The sequence below is a fragment of the Nannospalax galili genome, unplaced genomic scaffold (assembly GCF_000622305.1).
Source record: "Nannospalax galili isolate Female #2095 unplaced genomic scaffold, S.galili_v1.0 scaffold380, whole genome shotgun sequence".
NCBI classification, from domain to species: domain Eukaryota; kingdom Metazoa; phylum Chordata; class Mammalia; order Rodentia; family Spalacidae; genus Nannospalax; species Nannospalax galili.
In genome coordinates, this window is record NW_008348568.1 from 1170936 (window position 1) to 1194591 (window position 23656).

General features: G+C 38.6%; 1 protein-coding gene across 3 annotated transcripts in view; it reads left to right on the plus strand.

Annotated features, from left to right (window-relative positions):
* Window positions 1–23656, plus strand: part of Nsmce2 (NSE2 (MMS21) homolog, SMC5-SMC6 complex SUMO ligase) — a 253509-nt gene that overhangs the window by 21932 nt on the left and 207921 nt on the right. The gene's annotated exons all lie outside the window — the stretch shown is intronic.

The window sequence follows — 23656 nt, forward strand, 5'->3', positions numbered from 1 at the left end:
CATTGCTCTTATATCCTATAACCTTGCTGGACTCTGTTTTTTTTGTGTGTGAATTTCTTAGTATTTTCTGTATATGAGATCATATTAGCTGTGAATAAGGATAGCTTTACTTCCTCTTTTTTAGCAAGGGTGCCTCTTATTTTAATTACTTAATTGTCCTAGTTAGATCCTGCATCATGGGGTTGAATAAAAATGGTGAGAGTGAATATTCTTATCTTCCTTCAGATTGCAGGGCTATAGCATTGGTCTTGCATTAAGTGCACAGCATTAGCTGGAGAGCTGCTACTCTGGTATCCTTCTGTTGAGAAAACTTAACATCAACCTTAAAGCAGTTACATTCATTATGTGTATTGAATGTGAATTTTGAGCAGAGATGCAATTATTTAATGAGTAGCAAATACACAGATAACTAAGGGGGATGAAGATATAAAGTGCCATGATGGAAAACCTTTTTCCAGAAACAATGATGCCATATGGAGTTAATGGGAAATTGTAGCTGAGGGCCTTCAGGACAGATCTCACATGGGCCACAATGGTGTTAAGATGAGTAACTGTTCCCTGTCAAGTGGTAGAGTGCATTTCTGAAGGAAGTAAAGATAAGAAGAGCTTCTTTAAAATTTTACCTCTATGAAAGCTGACAAGTTTGCCTGTGAGTTTCATGGGAGCTAGCAGAAGGTGAGATACTTCTAGGTTAGAGACAAAATCTTTTCCTTGTCACACTTCAAGCAGGGCAAGTGTCATGTTTCACCTCCCTACTGGCATGCCTCATGCCCTATAGGGAGTGTGTGGAAGGGCCCAGGAGATACTGCAGAGGGTTGGTGTCAAAGCTACGAGACCTCAGGCTTAGGAAACCCAAATTTTGGTAGTGGACAGTAAGCATGCCTGACCTCTGCCCTGAAGGAAGACATTCCCTGTTATTATTTTGGCCTATTTTTTTGGTTTGTTTGTTTTGTGGGATTTTTTTGGTCTTTTTGAGATAAGGTCTCCCTGTAGCCCCAGCTGACCTGGAACTCACTATGTAGACCAGGCTGGCCTTGAACTCTCAGAGATCCGCCTGCCTCTGCCTCCCAAGTGCTGGGATTAAAGGTGAGTACCACCATGCCTGGCATTTGGCCTCTGTTTTGTTCTTACATAAACATCCTTGAAAAGATGATCTGCAGCAGAAGGGTACTTGGTATCTTTGCCTTGAAGCTGTGTAGAATGAATGAGCTCTATCCATGGAGACTTGCCCCCAGTCCCTGGCAGATGGAGGGATTCAGAGTAAGGTTAACTAGAGTTGGGCTTTTGCCATCCCTCATGGTTAAAGCTTCAATATTTCTGCCTTCAGAAGTTGAATTTTGTCCCATGATGCAGGAGAGCTCAGGTGAGATGAAGAGGTCTCCTCCCCCTGTTCTTTTTGGCAGAGGGACCATAATCCTTTGGTTGGCTAGGTGGAATAATGTTCAGAACTACTTCTTGACTCATGCACTGGTTTCAAACTCAGCACTGCCAATTTTAGTAGCATTATGACTTTAAACTTTGATTCTTCTCATTTATGAAGTGGGGATAATACTGTAAAATAACAGCGAATATCTGCCAGTTATTTCTGTGCTCACATACATCTCCCTTACTCCTACCTTATTTGGGGTTGCTATAAGAGTAAAAGGAAGTATAAAAAACACTTTTTACTGTTCTTGTCACACAGCATTCACATTTTATTGGTCAAGTTTTTTTTTTTTTTTTTTTTTTTTTTTTTTTTTTTTAATGTGTTTGAATGTATTGCCTGCATGTGTGTAAGTACACTCATATACGCAGTACCTGTGCAGGACAATAGAGGGTGTGTTGGATCCCCCTGGAACTAGAGTAATAGACAGTTGTTAGCTGCCATGTGGGTACTGGGAATGGGGCCCTGGTCTTCTGCAAGAGCAGCCAGCGCTCTTAACCACTGAGCTCTCTCTCCAGCCCGTTATGTTGTTTTTGCTATAATTGGGCCCTTTGGGGTTGAAAAGATGATTCCTTTATAGCCTTTGGCTCAGGATTGGTTTTGTACAAAATATAGGGTCCTGTGTTAAAATGCATATACTCTGTTTACTAGCTGTATGAGTTTAAAGTAATCACTTCCTTTCTTTGAACTTCCTTGTTCTTGCATGGACAATGTCTCCTTTTTGTGGTGGTTCCCAGTTCATCCCAGTGTGTGAAACAATTGTTCACTTGTCATGCAGGATTTCTTTGGGGGGGGCTCTTTTGGAGACAGGGTCTCCCTGTAATCCCAGCTGGCCTAGAACTCACTATGTAGACCATGGTAGCCTTGATCTCACAGAGATCTGCCTGCCTCTGCCTCCTCAGTGCTGGTATTAAAGGCGTGTGCCACCACACCCGGCCTGCAAGATTTACTTTTAGCCTGGGATGATCAGCCAGTAAATGCTTGCTTTATTATGAAGGGAATTATTGCAGAAACTGTTTATTGTGTATGTTACTGTTGGAATGTAGGGAATGGCACCCAGAATGTGTGTTGAGGTCAGAGGAGTACCTGCTGGTGAGGGCTATGTGTGAGTCAGTGCATGGGAGATATTATTTTAACAGGAAAGAAAGATTTTATGATATGATTAAGAAGCAGAAGTGTGTGCTAATTTTAGAAAAAATAGTATGGGATTTAATTTTAAGCCAAAAAACTCAAGTCTCTTTGTGGGATAGATGAAAATAGACATCTAAACCAGTTAACAAAGAAAGATTATATAATGTGTCACATAGAAGCTACAGTTTTCTTAGCACTCTCTTGTCTACTTTCTTGGAGGAGAACCTTCCAGAGTCTTAGTTCTGGAGTTTATTCTGTCTTGTCTTTGCTTCTTTCAGGGCTAAGCTGTTGAGGCCTTTCGGTGACTATTTCCTGAAATTTAATAATGATGAAGTGGTTTGTGATACTATCTGTAACTTGGTTTGTTGTTGTTGTTGTTGTTTTGGTCTTTTTGAGACAGGGTCTCCCTATAGCCCCAGCTGGCCTGGAACTCGCTATGTAGAACAGGCTGACCTGGAACTTGCTATGTAGACTGACTTCCTCTGCCTCTCCAGTGCTGTGATTAAAGGCCTGCACCACCATGCCCAGCTTAATTTTGCAATTTTCAAAGTGTCTTTTGTGCATTTGTTTAGGTAATTAATAATTGGGAGACAGAATATACATGGTAGTTCCTGTAGTAGACTGAATGAGAATCATGTATCAAATCACTGTGATACCCAGAAACTTAAAATCTAAATGAATGTCAGAGAAGTCCAGACACAGTCTGAGAGGTGTTTTGTGTGCTCAATAGCAAAGCAATTTCTTGCCTTTCTAATATTTTGAGACTGATTATATGTGTTCATAATTTACTTTTATTCACCTGTTTGATAGATACTTGCATCTTTACTTCAGTGATACAATTTTTGCTTCTTACCCTTACACTCTTAACCCTATCACCAGAGGCAAACCACTCAGCATAGATGCAAACTCCTTACTTGTCTTCTCTTCACACTTAAACATAATTTCAGCACATTTATAGCAAGTGACTGCCATGTGAACAGAAGTTTTAGTATATTGTTGTTTTGTTTATTTAATGATTTTGGTTGGTCGCCATCGAATACCATTGGAAGTTGCCTAGCCCGATACCATCTTTCTTAGCCTACTTCTATTACAGGTCAGGACCAAGATGGATGAGATAACTGTCTGGGATGGTAGAACTAGACCTAGAAGTGCATCTTGATTGTGCTCCAGTCTGGGACACTGACCTAAATCTCTTTAATTTCTTCTTTATTTTTTTCTGAGATTGGGGTCTTGCTGTGTTGCCCAGCCTAGCCTCCAATACTTTCTAGACTCAAGTGATACTTTTCCCTCAGCTACCGAAATAGCTGGGCATACAGGCATGTGCTGCTGTGCTGGCTTAATCTTTTCATTTTGAAGATGGTATTGGGCAGAGATTTTGGCTCTCTCTCTCTCTCTCTCTCTCTCTCTCTCTCTCTCTCTCTGTGTTGGTGAATGTGTGCATGGGTGCCTGTGTGTGTGTTTTTGGTATTCTGAATACTAAGGGAAAGTTGCTAAAATATTGCCTTACCAGTGTCTTATTTACAATACAAGTAAAAGTCTTTATACTAATTAAGAATGATTTAGTCCCAGCACTTGGGAGGTAGAGGCAGGCAGATCTCTGAGTTCAAGGCTAGCCTGGTCTGCATAGTGAGTTCCAGGCCAGCTGGTGCTACAGGAAGACCCTTTCTCAAAAAGACCAAAAAAAAAAAAAAAAAAAAAACCAAAAAACTTGTCTGAGGGGCTGGAGAGATGGCTCAGTGGTTGAGAATTATTTTTCAAACCATGAAGACTTTCAGAGTGTGGCTTTGCCTCTTTTTTGTAGTCTCTTTTGCCCCATTTTGCAGTCTGTCTTTTTTAAAAATAGCCTTTTCATTTTGGAATGCTGTTAGATTTACAAAAAACTTAAAATTAGTGTGACAGTTCCCAAATGCCCTTATCTAGTGCCCTCAATTATTAGAACTTAAATTATCATGGTGCATTTGTCAGAACCACAAAACAGTGTTTATATGTTACTAGTGACTAAAATAGTAAACTGTTTTATTCGTGTTGTACCAGTGTCCTTTTTAAAGTCATTGTCCAGTGTCCAGTCCTGGCTGCCACATTGCACTTAGTCACTTTTTGAGCTGTTTGGCTTTTTCTTGTTTTTCCTAAGTTGAACAGTTCTAAGGAATCCTACATAGAACATCCCTCAGTTGGAGTTTAATGCCTTCCACGTTAGTTGATTAGGGTTATATTGATTGGCTGCCTTGTTTTCTTTTTTTTTTTTTTCTAGAGCTGAGGACTGAACCCAGGGCCTTGGGCTTGCTAGGCAAACGTTCTACCACATGACCCACAATGTTAACCTCAATCTCTTGGCCCTGGTACCATTTGTCAGGTCTCTTTACAACAAGTGTTTTTTCCTCTATTCTGTCATATTGCCTTCTGTAAGCAAGTCAGCTAGCTCTATCCACATTCAAGGGAGGAAGTTAAAAATTAAGTTCTACTTCCTGGAAGGGTAGGTATCTTCATGTAAAGATTTGTCTTTTCCCTAGCCTGGCCTTATTATCAACTGCTTCTCCAAGGATCTCTGATTAATTGATGTGTAGAAACTAAGATCTAGATTCTGGGTTTGTTTGCTCCTACCAAAATATCACTTTCAGCAGACAGAGATGGGAAGTATATGTATATCAATGCTGTGTCTTCATACACTTGTTGTTCTCTTATCCATCTGGATCTGATGTCTTCAACTCTAGTGTTCCATGGTTAAACTCTAGACATTGCCCTTTGCCTGTCTGTAACATCCCTCTCCAACATTAAGAAGTGTAGCTCCCATCTTCCAACATCCATTTATTTATTTGTTTAGCCTCACTATAAACTAAATCACTATAAATCAGTTTCAGAATTATTGACTCATCCTTGCGTGACAAGTAATTTCTGCCAGCTCACAAGGTTTATTCATTATTCTTTTTTGCTTTTAGTCTTGCAGATTCAATCAGATACTATTTCCCAAAGTTACTTAGGTCAGTTCCTTTCTCTCTACTCCTTCTAAACAGGTTTGTCCTATTTTTTTGTTTGTTTTCTTTCTCTTTTTTTTTCTTTTTTTTTTGCAGTGCTGGGGATCATAACCCCGAGTCTTTCCCATGTTAGGCAAATATTCATTCATTGAGCTATATACCCATTGGCCCCATACATTTATAAAATAGTCTGTTTTATGTCCAGGGATTCTCTAATCCCTGGTTGTTGCTATCTTTTTGTTCTTCATGCTTTATATACACTAAGGTTCTTCATGAGTGAAATTGATATGCATTTGAATGCATTTCAGTCTCTCTTTGAAAATATATTCATTGAAGACTTGCTGCTTGCCAGCAATGGTTGTTTTAAGTATAAACTTGAGATTGTTCATGAGACCATGGTCAGGTTTTCAGGTCAGCAATCAGTGTAAAGATCTTTCTGTTTTTAGAGGTCAGGATCAGCCTTTACATTAGGAACCTTCAGTGGTCAGGATGCTCGGGGTTCTCAAATATAAGGCAAAGAGTTATGTCATTGCATTGGGATATAGATATTGGAATTTAAAGTTATGGCTAATGGAATCCAGATGGAAGGTCTATATAAGATATGTATGGAACTTGGCCAACAGGTGCAACACTGTGGTAGTTGAGGTTAGCTCTTGTGATGGCTAATCCTGGGTGTCAACTTGATTTGATCTGAGATTAACTGAAATGAAAGAGATCTTCTCGATTGGATCATCTAAAGCCGGAAGACACACCCTAAATGTAGGCGTTACCTTCTGATGGCAGCCGGTATAAAAGACCAAGGCAGAGGAGAACGCGGGGCTTTTTGCGGCTTGCCTTCTCTCTCGCTGGTGAGTTCATCTTGCTGCTGTAGACTGAAGACTAGCTGATATTTTGGAATTTGTCAGACCTTCAGCACCGGATTGGGACTACTGAGACATCCAGGCTTGTGGACTGAGCGACTACAGATTCTCAGCCTCTCCAGTGTGGTGCAGCCATTGTTGGACTACTCAGACTCTATCCTGTGAGCTAAGCTGATAAATCCGTATACATATATATTCATTCTACTGGTTCTGTTTCTTTGGAGAACCCTGACTAATACAGCTCTGAAATGAAAAAAAAATTACTTGGACATTTTTAAGTACTTGAGGGAAGAGAGTCTCCTTGAAACTGCTATAGAAAAATATCTCCGACTGTGGTGTTCAGCAGCCTGCTGTAGAAACAGTTGGGATACTCACTTTAAGTAGAGCCCAGTAATATGTATTTGCAACAAGCATCTCATGTTATTCTGATACTTCCTGATGAACCCAGCCCCTGACCTTGGATGTGTAGTTTCCTGCCACAAGTAGTTTACCAATGAAATTGCAGATCACTTCTGATCTATTCTGATTAGAAAACCAACAATGCTAGTAAGATTAGTGAAATATCTAATATTTGTTTATTCTGTGTTGGGTTTTGTGCTAAGCACTTTTCTTTATATAATTTGTATAAGATAACGGAATAGAAGATAGATAAAGTTAAAGCATAGATCACAACTTGAGATCACAAAATTTCTTTGATGTTGGACCCAGAATTCAAACCAATTCAAGTCTATCAATCTTAGAGTCAAGGTGGTTAACAAGTGTTAAAGCCAAGCTTTTTGGAGGGCCTTTATGCCTTCAGCCCCATATTGTCAGAGGCAAATTAACCAATCCAAGAAGTAAGAGTAGGGCCATTTTGGTGCTACATTACCTAAAAACGTGTGTTTAGATTCTTCAGTGCTTAGCTCCGTGGAAGTAGTATTGTAGGAGTCTTTTTTTTTTCTTAGAATTTAGTTTTACCCTTTGTGTGTGTGTATGTTTGTGTGTGTGTGTGTGTGTGTGTGTGTGTGTGTGTGTGTGTGTGTGTGTCTGTACATGAGTGCAGGTGCTCTCAGAGGCCAGAGGTCTCAGATTAATTGAAGATGAAGTTCTAGGCAGTTGTGAGCCTCCTGATGTGGGTGTGCTGAGAACTGAACTGAACTACTCTGGAAGAGCAGTAAGTTCTTAATCGCTGAGTCATCTCTCCAGCAGGACGTTTTTGAACCCCTAAAAGAGGTATGCATCTTAAATAAACAATGTTAAAATTGTTAAGGATAGATAAATAAATACTCAAGGAAAGTACTATCACATCAGTGTAAAAGTGCAGTACCGCAGAGCATGAGAATGAGAGCACAGACCTACCATACGTTATGCTTGAAATGAGCTTTTCAGTTATTTACTCCAACTCCTTCCTTTAAAATGAGGGATCCAAGCCCCAGAAAATTAAGTCATTAACCCAAAGTCTCAGAGCAAATTACTGACAGTCCCAGATGTTCTGGTTTAGCCTCCTGTCATTTCTCCATTTTCATTGTTTCTATCTTAAGTATCTTATGAAATACTTAACAAACTTATTAGCTAGATAAAACATTCATCCATTTAGATGAACCTAATTAAAAGTAACACAGATACTCACTGGCAAGTGATAATTTGTTGCTAAAACTAGAAGCAAATGTAGAGAATTTAGGAAGAAGGTTGGATGCTATTTCAAAAATAGATGTGAGTAGATGACTAGGATATTTAAGAGAAAAGTTTATTTTAAAATGGATGCTTTTGTAGAAAGCATTATTTATGGGCTTTTATCCAGTTTGGGTTTTCTAGTTTAATAAAAGTCTAAAATAGCCATGTGTGGTGGCGCTGCCCTTTCATCCCATCACTCGGGAGGCAGAGGCAGGCAGATCTCTGTGAGTTCAAGGTCAGCCTGGTCTATATAGTAAGTTCCAGGACAGCTGGGGCTATAGAGAGACCCTTTCTCAAAAAGACCAACAGAAAGAAAGAGAGAGAGAGAGAGAGAGAGAGAAAGAAAAAGAAAGAAAGAAAGAAAAGAAAGAAAGAAAGAAAGAAAGGCCTTAAAATAATTTAGGAGTGTGAAAATGGAAAAGCTGATGATTGGTTCTAGATTTATTGAAAACATTGATTTGATCCTCTTTGTCTTAAAATTCTGTGAATTCAGAAAAGAATCTCAAGAGATAAGGCAAATTCCGACTATAACTTTAGATCAAATGTTAGAACTATGGCTCTCAGATCTTCCCATGTGTTAGGTTGGATTGCCTGGAGGACTTATAAAAGATGCAGGTTACTCCCTGTTTCTATCGTTACTGGATGTATCCCCAGGATTTCTGAATCAGAATTCTGGCAGTGCAGATGCTTTTGGGTTAGCCGCACTTTGAGAACTACTGAACTAGAAAAAATAAATAATAAAAAGCAGTCATGTTAGTGTGCCAACAATAGACTAACATAGACCAACTACTGGTTGTTTGCTTGTTTCTTTGTTTTTGTTTGTTTGGGTATTTGTTCTATTTTAAAAAGTATTTATTCTAGGTCCTCTGCATTTCCATATGAATTTTATTATTAGCTATCAGTTTCTACAAAAGTTGGCTGAGATTTGGTTTAGTCTGATGTGCTTGCAGCCTGGAAGTCTCTCAAGATACACTACCATGGAACAGGTGTAGATCTACTGGTCTACTTCATAGGCCTCCAGTTACTCTCTTTCTTTCCTTTTTGCACAAAGGTAGTGTCTTATAAACCTTGAAAACTTACACTGTTTTTTAAATCATTATATCAGTACAGAGACCAGAGAATAAACTCTTCACCCATTTTGGTTACAAGTTAAGTACTAAAGCAGATTTTTGATAAACAAGAATGCAACAACAAAGAATTTGGTAATTTGGACAAAGGATTAGAGAGAAAAGATATTGGTAAAGTAAAGCACAGGAAGCACACTGGTAGAAGAAACAGTAAAGAGAGAAATGAAGGCATCTATGGCTGGTAAGGAGATACTAGTTGGTTTGGGTGGCAGAATTGAAAGACCTTGATTAGTGAGATGTGGAAGCTGCTGAGAGGGAGGAGCCCAAAGTGACTTCAGAGTTTAGGTCTTGCATTTGCTTTGGTTCTGTTTGATTGCTGAAAGTGGGTGCCTATATGTGAGCTGTGATCAACTGGAACCTCCTGTTTTATAAATACTGCTGCAGTGTTATAATTGATGCCTTGAAATTCAGAACTAGTTGCTCAGTGAATATTTATAGCTCTTTATTTCTGATTTTATACTTCATTGTAATTGTTTTCCAAAACCAGACACATTAGTGGGTGATCATCCCATTATAGGAATTCACCTTACTTAACAACAAATTCTTTAAGAAGTTTCTAGTAGTTTTAGGAGTCTTTGGTTCATTACTTCTTTGAGAAGAGGTTTTTAAAGAAGGAAGGCAAACATCTTGGAAGTCATTGCTGACTTAAGGTGATTACATTGAAAATAAAATGTTGTAAGATACTAATATGAATACAAGTGAAGAAAAAAAGAATTACCTTCTAAAGTCCAAGACATGTCTTTTTAGAAACTTGCACTATGTGAAGGTGCAAATATGAGGACAAGACAGGCATCTCAATATTTGTAGTAGCTTGTCATAAGCTTGATGTCTGGAATTGCCAATGGTTTAAATTTTTTAATGATTTGATTTGCTATTATTTTTATAAAATAAAATTTAGTTGGCCTTCCAAAAATAATCAGAGAACTTATTCAAGGTGTATAATTCCTCCCCCTTGTATGCTGCGACCTTCTACTCTTTCCTTAAAGAAAAGTTTCTCAGAACAAAATACTTCTCAATTAAACCAACACCCAAGAGTTAGATCAATAACTGAGATTACAGACTCTGTAAGATAAGTATTATAACTTGATAAACATATCAGATGTCCTAGAAGTCATGCTTGTAGTTTCTGAGGGCTTAATTTTTCTTCATTTAACTATTCTTCAATAATTATTTTAATAGGCTGATCCTATTTTTAGCCTTTTTCTTGTTATAAACTAAAATAATTTAAAATAAGTACAGAGATAATGGTCTAGGGCACTTTGCTCTTGTCCAGGTGGTTTGATTGGGTGGAGTTTTTTGTTTTTGTTTTTTATTTTTGCTTGCTTTTTGCTTTTTTATTTGTTTACTTTGAGGCAAAGTTTTGCTGTGTATTCAAGCTGGCCTCCTTACTGCAGTACCCCTTATTGCCAGGCTAAAGATTGCTAACTTTTTTTCTTTTTTTTTCTCCTAGAATGACTAGCGTGATATAGTAAAGATGCTTTCCAGTCTTTACAGATCTTAGGAGGGCTTTCCCCATTCTTATGGTGTGGACAGATGTGTTGATGACTGAAATAGTTGGGAAATGGATTCTGCTGTCATAGATGATGATCTGAATCCTCTCTCCACAGGTTATTAGCTTGTGTTACTTTAGTCCAATGTACTGAGACCCTCTGAACACCTTTTTTTTAGTCTGTGAAATGGGGATAGTGTCTTATTTATATACTTAGTGTAAAGGTCAGATAAATTGCTTAGTGTCTAACACAGAAGTAAGTGCTAAATGAATGCTAGCTATTATTTAACTAATTGAAAGAAAATTAGGAAAAGGAAATGTCAAGTTAATGTGTCACAAAAAATGGAGGCGGCTAATTGATAATTTGATGATAGACTGAAATTTCGAAAGACCTCCACCTCCTGAATGAAATAGAGTATTAGAGGTCGGAAACATAGAATTGTGTCATGTTTGGGTTTGAATTTTAGATAAAATTCAGTGGAGAGGTCTGGCTTAATGGTTTCCTTTGGTTTTGTTGTTTTACTTGGCAAGGCTAACCTATCCTTATGACAGTGGTCTAAGTGTGATAATGGTGTGATAGCCACCATTTGACTGACCCACGCTTGTAGTTCTTACTTTACATTTTGAAACCCATCTTTTAAATGACAGATGAAGGCAGGTAAGCTTATTGAAGGAACTTGATTGTAGGGTAGGAGAGATTTGACTGTTGTCTTCAATCTTTGAAGGGCTGCCATCTATAAGAGATTTGAGGCTTGGTTTGGCTCAGGAGGAAGCTCACCTGAGCTCTGGAGCTGAGAACTAAGGCTCAAGTCCTCCTTCTGAAACTGGGGTGAAATCAAATTAATCTGCCTGTACCACAGTTTCATCAACCATTTAAAGTGAGAATAAAATCACCCTATACAAATGTTATGAGGTGTGAATAAGTTAGTGTGTATAAAAGAGCAATTCCAATTTATTGTTGTTGCATGGTGCTGAATTAGCTTTTTTTTTTTTTTTTTGAAAGAACTGTAATGATTAGAGCTGTTGAACAGTAGATCAAACTTTCTCATCACACTGAGGGCCAAGCAGAGTCTAAATAGTTATATCAGCTTTTAAGAACATTTTAAGTAGAGTGAAAATTTGTAAATGCACCTTGAAAGATGATAACGGCATTGCCTTATTGACTGCCCTTAGAGTAGATATTCTGGCATTCAAATGAGGCATTCACTATTCTTTGTATTCCTGTTCATTTTTATTGAAGAATAGGCACCTAAAGAACACTGATGTGGTTTTTCACCTGGAGATGTGGAAGTAGCTTTTCCTCAGACTTAGGTTTTGATTCCTTATTTCCGTTGTTTCTGTATTTTAATTTCTATAGTTGATTTTAGAAGGAAGAACCTCATACACAGAACATTTCTATTGGATTGCAGTGTCAAGAACCTCATAGCAGTCTTTCCTCTGAGGAGAGTTTGGGAATTGGAGATACTATATTATTGTATTGTGTCAATTTTTCACCCATATGCTTTATTAACCTTAAAATATATTTTTTTAAACACGGGGAAACTTCATGATTCTGCAGGTACTAGCTTAGATGAGATAGATTTGTATTGAGACTATTACAAAGTACAATTAACACAGGAAAAGAGCCTTCATTTTTCAAGAGTCTTCTGTGTTTGAGGTATGTTGAATACTTTACCAATACCCTCTTTAATTTTCTCAGTAATCATAGTAGGCCTACTCAAAAGAGACTTTTTTTTTAATCTTTACTGTCAGAAATTCATGCATGAGTTTTAGTGTTAGACCAGCGTAAGAGCCAAACTCTGTTCTGTTATCCTCTTTCCTGAGTCTCCAAGTATCACACAGTAGGTAAGACTTGACACAGACAGAAATGGCAGCCACTGGAATTATGTTAGTTGGGAAATGCTACTGTGAATATTGCTTCCTGCCTTGAATTCACTGCTGCTTTGCAGTCTAGTAGGAAAGAATATACAGTTAGAATATTGGGGAAAGTGTTTGAGTCAAATAAGGAGAGACCTGACTTGAAGAGTTGGGGAAGGGCTTATAATAAGGAGCCAGAAGAAATCTGCACCTGTATTTTAAAATGATGGATGCCTAAGGTGATTTTTAATAACTGTCAAACATTGATTTCTATGATTTTATGAATTATAGAATTTACTTGAAACAATATTTTTTGTTATGCCTTTTCCATGGTAGTGTATAGAATACTAACATGTTCTAAGGAAATAGCTGTCTGTGCAATGAAGGATAATGAAGGATATGTTTAGTGTGAGGTAGAACACAGTGAATCAGTCCCCCCCCCAGAAGAAGGTGATTTCTTAGAGAAAGTCTTTGATAGAGAGTAACATATTTGTTACTCCATAACTTCTACTTGAAGTATATTTTATTTCTCACGCGTGTTCCACTGTGCTAACTTCAAGTCAGACCCAAGATCAGTCATAACTCCGCCATTTCTTAGTTCTGTTACCTGGGCCAGTGATTTCACCTCTGTTAGTTTCCTTATCTCTGTGGTACACTTAATAATATCCAATTCACATTAGATGGATGAGGTAGTTTGTTCACAGAGCCTACTTTGCAACCAGTGCCCATTATAGGCTTTTTCCTTTTTTCCACCTGGGGCTTTCTCTGTTCATCATCAGTGTTTTGCTTGACCATTTTAACTCTGAGTCAACTTTCCATGGGGAGCAGCGAAGCCATTTGTTTAACCTCTGCCCTTGTCTGGAGAACAGCTGATGGCTCCTGCTAAACCTTTTCTGCCTTCTGTGGCGTCTTTAGCTGTTCCTTCTCCTTCTTCAAAGCATTCCTTCTCCCACCCCCTCTGCCTGATGTGTAAGTAAATGCTCAGTAAGCATTTGTAAGGTAGAGGAGTTTCTGAACTTGGAGAGATGCGTCTACAAAGCTTGTCATTGAACATTGAAGTCTGTGAATTCACCTTAGTGCTTTACAAACAGCACTTGGTATATTTTAGTTCTGTGAGCAAAATGATTTCAAGATTTAGACCAATTATACTTGCAGATTAGTTATCCATTCTGTAATAATTTTATGACAGATAATGATTTGTTAGGATGTAATATATCTATATGATCTCATTTAGTCTTGATATCAACTTTATGAATTTGGTACTGTTATTGTACCCATTATGGAGATATGGAAACAGTTTTGCCAAAGACTACATAGCCATCAATAAAGTAACTAAGACAGGATTGAATCCCAATTCCAGAGTTTTTTTCAGTTAAGTGTTAAGAAAGCTTCCCTCATTATGATTATGATTATTATGATTATTATTATTAATTTTTTTTTGGTCTTTTTTGAGACAGGGTCTCCCTGTAGCTTCAGCTGTCCTGGAACTCACTATGTAGACCAGGCTGGCCTTGAACTCAGAGATCTGCCTCCCTCTGCCTGGGATCAAAGGTGTGAGCCACCATACCCAGCGGGCCACTTCTGTATTATCAGATCATGAGAGAACCGTGTAGGTTGGTAGAGATGACTGAAAAGGTGGATAATTCTCCAGGATTTCTCCCATAGTAGCTGTTTGTAAAGAAACCAGGTGCTGACTAACTTATGTCACACACTTGCTACTCTACTCTTACTTCCAGTGGGAGGCAGTTATAAAATTCAGTTTTAATTTTACCACACTAATATCTTTGTGGAGGAATAATTAACAACTTTGAAGTATAGTGTAGTGAGAAGTAACCAAGTTTCTATTAAAGATTACTCAAGCAGTGAGTAAGTCATTAAATTCAACTCCTGATGAATGTTGATTGCTTAATATCAGGCTGCCAAGAATTACACACATACACAGATAGATATATGTCTCTAGAGATAATCAGAGCTGTTTTTAGAGAGAAGGGGTATTCTTCCTGATTTTGACAGGGAAAGGTTTAGGGTATGGTTTATACTGTAATTTGTATTTCTCAAAAAAAGAATAATGCCTTATTTATAAAATGTAGAGGAATCAAGTTCTCATTTGAAGAATTCTGGAAATATTTCAAGTTTCAAAAAATAAAAAATTTCAGCTACATGTGCCGTTTTTCTTAAGAAATTTAAAATGTAGTCAGGCAGTCCCTTTTCTCTTTTCTTCCTCCTTGCCAAAATTGGTATATGTACTTTATGACATTTAATGTTTATCAGATCTTCTGAGTATATGAGTCAGTATGAATCACAGCCAGCAACCCTTAGCAATACTGCTTTGTCTTAGCTTGGTAATTCACTAATAAAATGCATGGTGTTGAATTTAATCAACTGTATGTAATTGGTAGTGTTTCTGTTCAGACATGCCCATATGTAGCTTTATAGGATAAAAATTTCACCTGATTACAGTTTTATTTGCTTAGGTCAAAATTCCAGAAAACAGCTTGCCCAGGAGCAAAACTGTTCAACTGAATCAGAGATAGCAGGTGGAAAGAATAGGTGGGTAACATTTGTCTTGAGGGCATCCCTCCCTAATGTGTATGCACACTCATGTCCTAGCTCTAGAGGTCAAGAAGTTTTATAGATCTATAAGGGCTGAAATATTTGATCCTACTGTAGACATTAGAGAAGTGTTTAGAAAAAGACCTTAGAACTGAGATCATAGGAAGTGTTCACAAGGACAAAGCAAAAAGACACGGACCCATGAGGTGTAGTGAGGTGGTTGCTACAGAGGTACCTGTGTGTGCTTTGCTTGGAGAGATAGGGAAAAGAAACTTGTATATTCATATCTGATCCACAAAAGGCAGTTCTCCTGAAGGCCTAGGGGCCGTGAATGATCTTATTGGCTCTAGGTACCAAGGAGTACAGGACTTGTTTCACCTCTGGGAAGTTGATTTCTCTCTAGTATGTGCCTTAGGCTATAGCCACAGCACACTTGTGCTTAGGGAAGGACCTATTTTAAGTAGCTGGTTGAGAAGCTGTGTCATTTCCCTCATCACTAACAGGTCGTTGGTCTGGAATGGCAGTTGGATTGATCTATTGATCATGACCAGGTGGACTCAAGAGATGCCAAGATAAGGCAGCTTCTGCTTCCCTGTCTGTTGTTGCTTTTTAACCTGTGGCTTAGAAAATTATATTGAGCAAATAGGTATAAATTCACCCTTGACAGTGTTGGAACTGAAGGGGGAAAAAATTCATGCACCCACACTGTGCTACATTAAGGGTACCTACCATATTGCCAGGTTTGCCACCTACAGCTTCTAAGCACAACCTTCAGTTATTCCTACTTGAGAGTCCATATCTATAAAAATAGCTAATTTTTTTCCTCTCTTTCCTTTCTCAGATCTCTCTTCTCCTTTTGCTTCCAACCTTTTCACTAAAAGGGCAGCCAACACAGACTGCTGCTGTTTGACTTTTATACGTTCATATTTGTTGCTGCCTCAGCCTTGTCTTCTTCTCATTAAAGTTTCATGAATTTTGTTCGGAGTTTTATTCTAACACAAGTCATCCATTTCTACATAATATTCTACTGACCATGTACCTTTAATGCATTTTCAACACTTCAAAGTAGAGAATAGTAATAGTAATTGCTGTTGGTGCATTTTGACATTGAGTAACAGATGATGTGTCTAATGAATAGTGTGGCTGCCTAGATTGCATAATTATAGGTTTGTCTGACTTTAAGAATATCATAAGCAGCTAGCTTCATCCATTTAGAAGATTTCTCAAATTATGTGTCAGAGTACTTCAGTCTAAAAAGAAGCTCTCCTTCAGAGATTACTATTCTTTGTTTTCCTAGAATTTGCCCTGAGTAGGGAAGCAAACTAAACAGAAACTATCTTTAAGGGATTGGGCTTTCTGTGGCTCTTTTTGGTCTAAGTAATACTTTTAAAGTCTGTAAGGAAATACAGTTTTCAGTCTACAGTAGTTTGGCCTACTGTTAAGAATAATGCTGATCAGCATTGTCAGATACAGACCTAGGTTTGTAAAATAGCCAGGCACTGGCACACCTACAGACAGCTAGAATTTTATAATGCAAAGCAGAGATTATCTGTGCCCTCTGGACTTGGTTTGCTGGGGTGGGAGTGAGGGACATATTTCAGTTATGGTACTAACTTCTTGGAACATTTTCTTACTTAATGCACCAAGGCGACAGGCCTCCCAGAGAATCACAAGCTCTCTCCATGAGACTTCTCCATGTGTATGTTGGCTTGTAAATCAATCTTGATATATTTCTCTTAGGTTCATTTGATTACTGAAAGGACTGAGTCTTAATAAAAAAATGTTCATGGAAAGACATATTGAAGAAATTTCAATACTCCAGTCTTCCCAAACCATGTATAGTCAGGGGAAGACAGTTGTAAATAGGGATAATAAAATGATTTCTGACTCTGATAGCTCCTTAGAAGTGTCTCTGCACAGGATTCCTGGTAGGACTCTTCTTCCCTTTCACCATTCTCTGTGGCTCCTTTGTTTGTGGCCTGGTATCAGACTATAGCATCTTCCACCTGTGCATTAGATTGCTAGAGCTCTTGGCCTAGTACACCATTGACCTTTGAACATTTGGATTTGGCTGTTTTTGACCTACAGTTCTGTGAGTGAATTAATTGGTTTCATAGCACTTCAAACTACTTAGGAGGTTGAAAAGCCACTTTTCCCACCATATTAATATTTAGTATTCTTTAAAAAAATATTCTATTATTTTTATTTTATGTGTGTGTTTTTCTTGTGTGTATGTAAGTGAACTAGAGTTACGGATTGTTATTACCTACCATGTAGGTGCTGGGAATCGAACCTAGGTCCTCTGCAAGAGCAGCAGCCAGTGCTCTTAATGGCTGAGCTATCTCTCCAGCCCCTAAAACTTAGTATTCTTTTAAAAGGGGAAAAGACATTTTCTTCTTGTTATTAATTTCTTCTGCTTGAGGAACTTAAGAGCTTTGCAGAGACAGGTCTGCCAGCCTTTAAGTGCCCTTTCCTTAGAAGTATTGCTCTAAGGGAAAGCACCAGGAAGCTGAGCTGAAGCTCAGAGGTTGCCTTTCTTGGACCTGAGGAATGCTGCCTTAAATATTCAGGAAAGAGCTGGAGCTGCTTGTTTTTCTTTTCTCATTAAAATTTCTTTTTACCCTAGAGAGTAGCATCCATACTTTGCCATTAGAGAACCTGAGTTGGAAGCCCGGTTCTGCTCCTTGGTGACTTTGATCAAGTTACTGTAGCTTTTTCCTACGTAAAGCACAGGTTAAAAACTACCCATCCCTTAGCTGGGTCTGGTGGCAAGGACCTGCAATGCCAGCTATTCAGGAGGCCAATGAAAGAGGATTCCAAGTTCAAAGCCCACTTGAGCTGCTGAATGAATTTAAGACCAGCCCGACAATTTAATGAACCATCTTAAAATAAATAATAAAAAGGCCTGGGACTGTAGCTCAGCGGTAGAATATTTGTCTAGCATACATGAGGCCCTGGGCCCCAGTACTGAAAAAACACAACAAAACAACCAACTATCATAAAATGTGCTCTGCATAGTGGCATAGTGATAGTACATAATAAAGAATTCATTCATTGTTGTATCTCATCATGCCATGCTTTGTCATCTGCACCAACCCTCTCTATTGGCAGGCCTGCAGAGGTGAGATATAGTAAAGCTCTTCTCCCTGGCAGTATTATTCTGAGGATTTTAACATCTTTTGTCTGATTCTGCCTCTCATCCCCACCCAGTATTAGTGTTCCTTTTTTTGGATGGAAAAAATATCACAATGAAAATAGAGTAGACAAATGAGTGTATACCACAGATTCTCTTCATTTTCATTCTACAGAATATCTGAGATAAGACAGTTTATTGTTTGGTGAAAGTTTAACTTTCAGATTTATGAAATAATGGTCCTAGGGGAACATCGAATGAAGATTAACTCTGCAACTCATTGTTGGAGCTCAAGAACACTAGCATGCCATTCTTGTCTGTGGATTAAAATCTGGAGAAATTAGACAAATACAGGTAAAGGCAGTAGGGTTTTTTAAAAATTAATTTATTATTTTTTATTTTTTGGTCTTTTTGAGACATAGTCTCCCTGTAGCCTGGCCTGGAACTCACTATGTAGATCAGGCTGGCCCCAACCAAACTCACAGAGCTCCACCTACCTCTGCCTCCCAAGTGCTGGCGTTTAAGGTGTGTGCCACCATGCCCAGTGTAAAGGCAATATTTTTTTATAGTGCGAAAATACAAGTGTAGTGGTTAAGATAAACAAAGAGTTTCTTCTAGGTTGGTGTAATTTCAGACCAGATGTAATTTGAGCTCAGCTCTTGAAGGACATACAGATTAAATTTGGTAGAGATTCTCAGGAAGACTTTTTGTGAAAAATATGTGTGAGGGGGATGGGGCTCAGGGGTTGTTGAGATTTTTTTATATACGTACATACATTGTGGGTGCTGGGAACTGAATTCAGGAGCCTCTCTAAGAGCACTATGTTCTCTTAATCACTGACTTAACATCTTTCTAGCTCCCAAGTGAGGGAATTTTGATGGTGTGACTATATGCTATAGAATCAAGTGCCAGGGAGTCCCTGGGTCTATCTCTTCTCCAGTCCATACCCCAGCCACTTTTCAGTAGTAAACAGCCAACTTGGCCTGTTTATATGCTGCTGCCCCCTCTCCTCTACCCCCCCCTTCCAAAACTTTCCAGAGATTTGAGAGATGAAGGTGGGGGTATTTGCCTTTTTTCGTATAACACCTTGCTTACCCTTAGTTCCCCTCCTCAGTTCTTTTGTAGAACAAGACAAATTCTCATGCCTTCCCTATCCCATTTTTTTGGACACACACACACACACACACACACACACACACACACACACCCCAACTGTGTTGTTACTACTAAAAGGAAATAAGGATTAAGAAGAACAAGAAGAATCACAACAATTTTAGGCTGGTTACTTGGTTTGGATGTTTTCAAGAGCTGTCTTCAAGATAGGATTGTGGGAGTATCCTCTAGTTCTGGTCTCTTGTCCTCTCTGCCCTCCTTCTGCAGCGGGTCCAGAGACACAACAAAGTTTTTTGACTGTCACCACTCTCCCATATTCTTTGACCCTCAGTTCTCAGAACCACTTCATCCCCTCTAGTGTTTCCTCCTTCCTTATGTTTTGCTATTCACCTGTGTTCTTCAGCTCTCCAGACATTCTTTGGAGCCTTAGCTAAGGCTACCTGTAAGCCACAACTTAACCTGTAGAGGTTCTTCCTTAGGCTTAAATGCCATGAAACCCTGGCCCAGCTACAGCTCCTTTTCTCCTTTGCAGGAAGATCTCTTTGGCCTTGTATTTCAACAAGGAACTCCCCAGTCTAAACCTTCTAGCCTAGCATCTGTGCAGCCTTGATAACAACCATCATCTTGTCTTCTTTTCCAAATTCTTATAACATTTTTGATGGCTTAGGCACATTCTGGGTGTTTTCAAAAATTAACTCATTTCAGAGAGAGATACCTAGCATTATATCAAGTCCTGCTGATGATAGCCCTTCACACACTATCATTTCATATGCCTCAGAGATTTGCTCCCAGTAAGTTCTTTAGTTGATTTCTGTGTGATTTTTGAGGTGCCGTTCATGTTATGTTTTTGAAAAAGCAATATATGCTCTTAGTTTTTGCTCAGGTCACCAACTTTACCCATTTCTACAGGCCTAGTATCAGAATCTAATACTATAAAACTTGCTGATTCCATTGAGGAAAGAAAATGAATGGTTTAAAAACCAGGTAAGACTTCTGTGACACCAAAACTCTGTTGTTGTTGTTGTTGTTGTTGTTACTACTATTATTTTGATTATTTTGATGCAGAGTTTCACAATTGAAGCTGAGGCTAGCCTGGAGCTTAATGTATATAGCCCCAGCTGGCCTTAAACTTACAGCAACTTTCTGCCCCAGCCTCCTAATTGCTAGGATTATAAGCATGAGCTACTATGCCTGGCTTTTTTATTATTTTAAATTAAGAAATAAATTATGTTAATCACACATCTCTAAACTATGTACTGAAATGAAACTAGGTATAGGAAAATGCCTGTGAATATGAGCTACACACGAGGCCCTGTGCTCCATCTCTAGCCCAAGAAAGATAAATGTATCATAAGTTATTCTATAAGGATATAAATGGCTTAAAATACCTTTCTTGTTCATCAATCAGTATGACTTTGTGCAAGCAATTTTATATATGCTAACACCAGCAATGTGTAAGTAGCATGCTCCCTTTGTTAATATTGTGGACATTTTTACAACATTGACCCAGTAGTTCTAGTGGTATAATGATAGGACTTGAAACCTTTCTAATACTCCATTTTGTTAAAAATTACTTAAGGTAAGGCTTGGAAATACAGATTTTTCTTTCTTTTTAAAAAAATGTAATAAAAAAATTATTGATTTATTTATTTTGGCTTTTTCCTGGGCTTGCAATACAAATTTTAAAGTCAAGAGTTTCTTTCTTTTAAAAAACAGAACTCTGGAAAGATGGCTCAGTGGTTAGGAACACTGGTTGTTCTTGCAGAAGACCCGGGTTTGAATCCCAGCACCCACATGGCAGCTAACAACTGTCCGTAACTCCAGTTCCAGGGGATTTGGCAGCCTCTTCTGTCCTCCTTGGCCATTGCACGACACGGGTGCACTTAACCTACATGCAGGCAGTACACGCGTACACATAAAATTAAAATAATAAATATAGTGAAAAAACAACAACAAAAAACAGATCTAGGTCTTAACAAAAAATTGAGAGATATCCTGTGAGTGACTCCCATAAGACTGGGTATGAGTAATCTTAAAACCTTATTTATAAAAGCCTCAAACTAGACAAGGCACAAATGTCTAATGGGTATGGATGGACAAGCTACAGCATATTCATACATGCAATTGTAGAAATTAATCTATAGCAACAGAAAGCACAGTGGTAGTTGCTGGGAGGGGTAAAAAGCAGGAAAAGGCAGACAGGATTACTGAAGGGAAGGAAGGCTCATTAGCGTCATTGTTCTAATGTTAACACAGGAGAAATGTGTGTCCTCAAATAGCAAATTGTACACTTTAAAAATGTACAAAACTGGCCAGGCATGGTAGCACATGCTTGTAATCCCAGCACTCGGGAGGCAGAGGCAGGCGGATCTCTGTGAGTTTGAGGCCACCCTGGTCTACAAAATGAGTCCTAGGCCAGCTGGGGCTACAGGGAGACCCTGTCTCAAAAAGACAAAAAAAAAAAAAAAAAAAAAAAAAAAAACCCAGGAGCCTGTAGGACTCTATTTCTGTATGGTCATGCACCTCTTTCCTGGCTCTTACAGTCTTTCTGCCCTCTCTTCCACAATGGTCCCTGAGCCCTGGGTAGGTGGATTTTAATATAAGAGTCCTGTTCAAGGACCTACACTCTGTAGACTGTTATTCTGTTTTGGCCATTTGTGACCTTTTATGTTCCTGGCTGCCTGTTGCATGAGGGAGCTTCACTGATGAGGGTTGAAAGATGCATTAGTGTTCTGTTTATCCCTTGTTCTACATTCTGTGAGCCTTAGGTGTAGAGGTTGTATCATAGATGTGCCACTTAGGCTTGGGCAGTTCACAAACAATCTCTGTGTATGACCAGTTGTGGAACTCTGTAATCAGATTTTTCTTATATAAACACCCCCCATCCCAAAAAAGAGAAGCTTACATTGTGCTGTATGTATATTCTGTGTCCACATGCTAAATGCTAAGAAACATTCTACTTGGAAGCACACCATTCCAGGAAGCATTTTGTGGATTATGTTTATGATTACTGAAAAATTAAAGCATAAAGATCCAGGGGATAGTTTCATGTATGTGTGAATGCATGCATATATAGGTGCATGTCCATTCGTTCATGTATGTGGAGGCCAGAGATTAATGATGGGCATCTTCCTTAATCACTCTACCTCATTTTTTAAAGACAAGGTCTCTCACTGAACCTGGAGCTCATTAGACTGGCTGGCTAGCAAGCCCCAGGGATCCTCCTGTCTCTGCCTCCCCAGCACTGGGATTATAGTCATATGCCCCCCATCTCTCTTTTTTTAAGTATTTTATTACTTTTATGTGTATGAGTGTATTGCCTGCATGTATGTAAGTGCAGCCTTGTTGTGCAATGCTTGCAGAGGTCAGAATAGGGCATCAGATCCCCTGGAACTGGAGCTACAGATGGTTGTTAGCCACAATGTAGGTGCTGGGAATTGAACCCAGGTCTTTTTCAAGAGCAGCCAGTGTTCTTAACCTCTGAGCCATCTCTCCAGCCCCTGTGCCTGTCTTTTTAATATGGATTCTGGGGTATCAGACCCAGGTCCTCACGCATACATGGCAAGCACTTTCTGATTTAGCAATCTCAACCCCTTGGAAATGATTTTCAAAAGTCAAATATATATGATAGACATACTTTTTTTTCTTTTTTGTTACTAGGGATTGAACCCAGTACTTCATGTGTGCCAGGAAAACACCCCATCACTGGGCTATATCTCCAGTTTTACCTGGGTTTTATATTATTCCATGACTTTGGGATGACCAGTGGCATTGTTCTTCACAGTAGAGAAGAAATACTGACATTTGTCTGGGCTGAACTATTTGAATTGGAATTCTTGGAGTATGTCTATTCCCAAATATGATTTAAGAGGTCTACATAGTGAGTTCCAGGACAACTGGGGCTACAGGGAGACCCTGTCTCAAAAAGACCAAAAAAAAAAAAAAAGTCAACTTTATTTATTCTCATTCCCTTCTTAAAATTCTTATTACATTACCTTATTTTTCTAATCCATAGTCACTTTTTTTATAGTCTCTTGACCTTTAATATTTAATGCTCAGAGAGGTTTATATATCAGATAGGTGTTGGGGCTGCTTTATGGAATAAGGGAACCAAGACTGAGTGAGAGGAGTCGTGATTTTAAGATCGTGCAGTAAGTGGTACAGCCTGGAACTCCTGAGAATGGGTCTGTTTTCTTTCCACCCCAGTATTGCCAGTGAGCCTTTCTTTACTGAGTAGCATCTTGAGAAACCAAATTAAGCTGGCTTGTGTTTAAAAAAAAAAAAAATGCACTACTTTTACAAAGCCATCTAGACCTTTGATGGATTATGTTGTTTCAACCTTTTC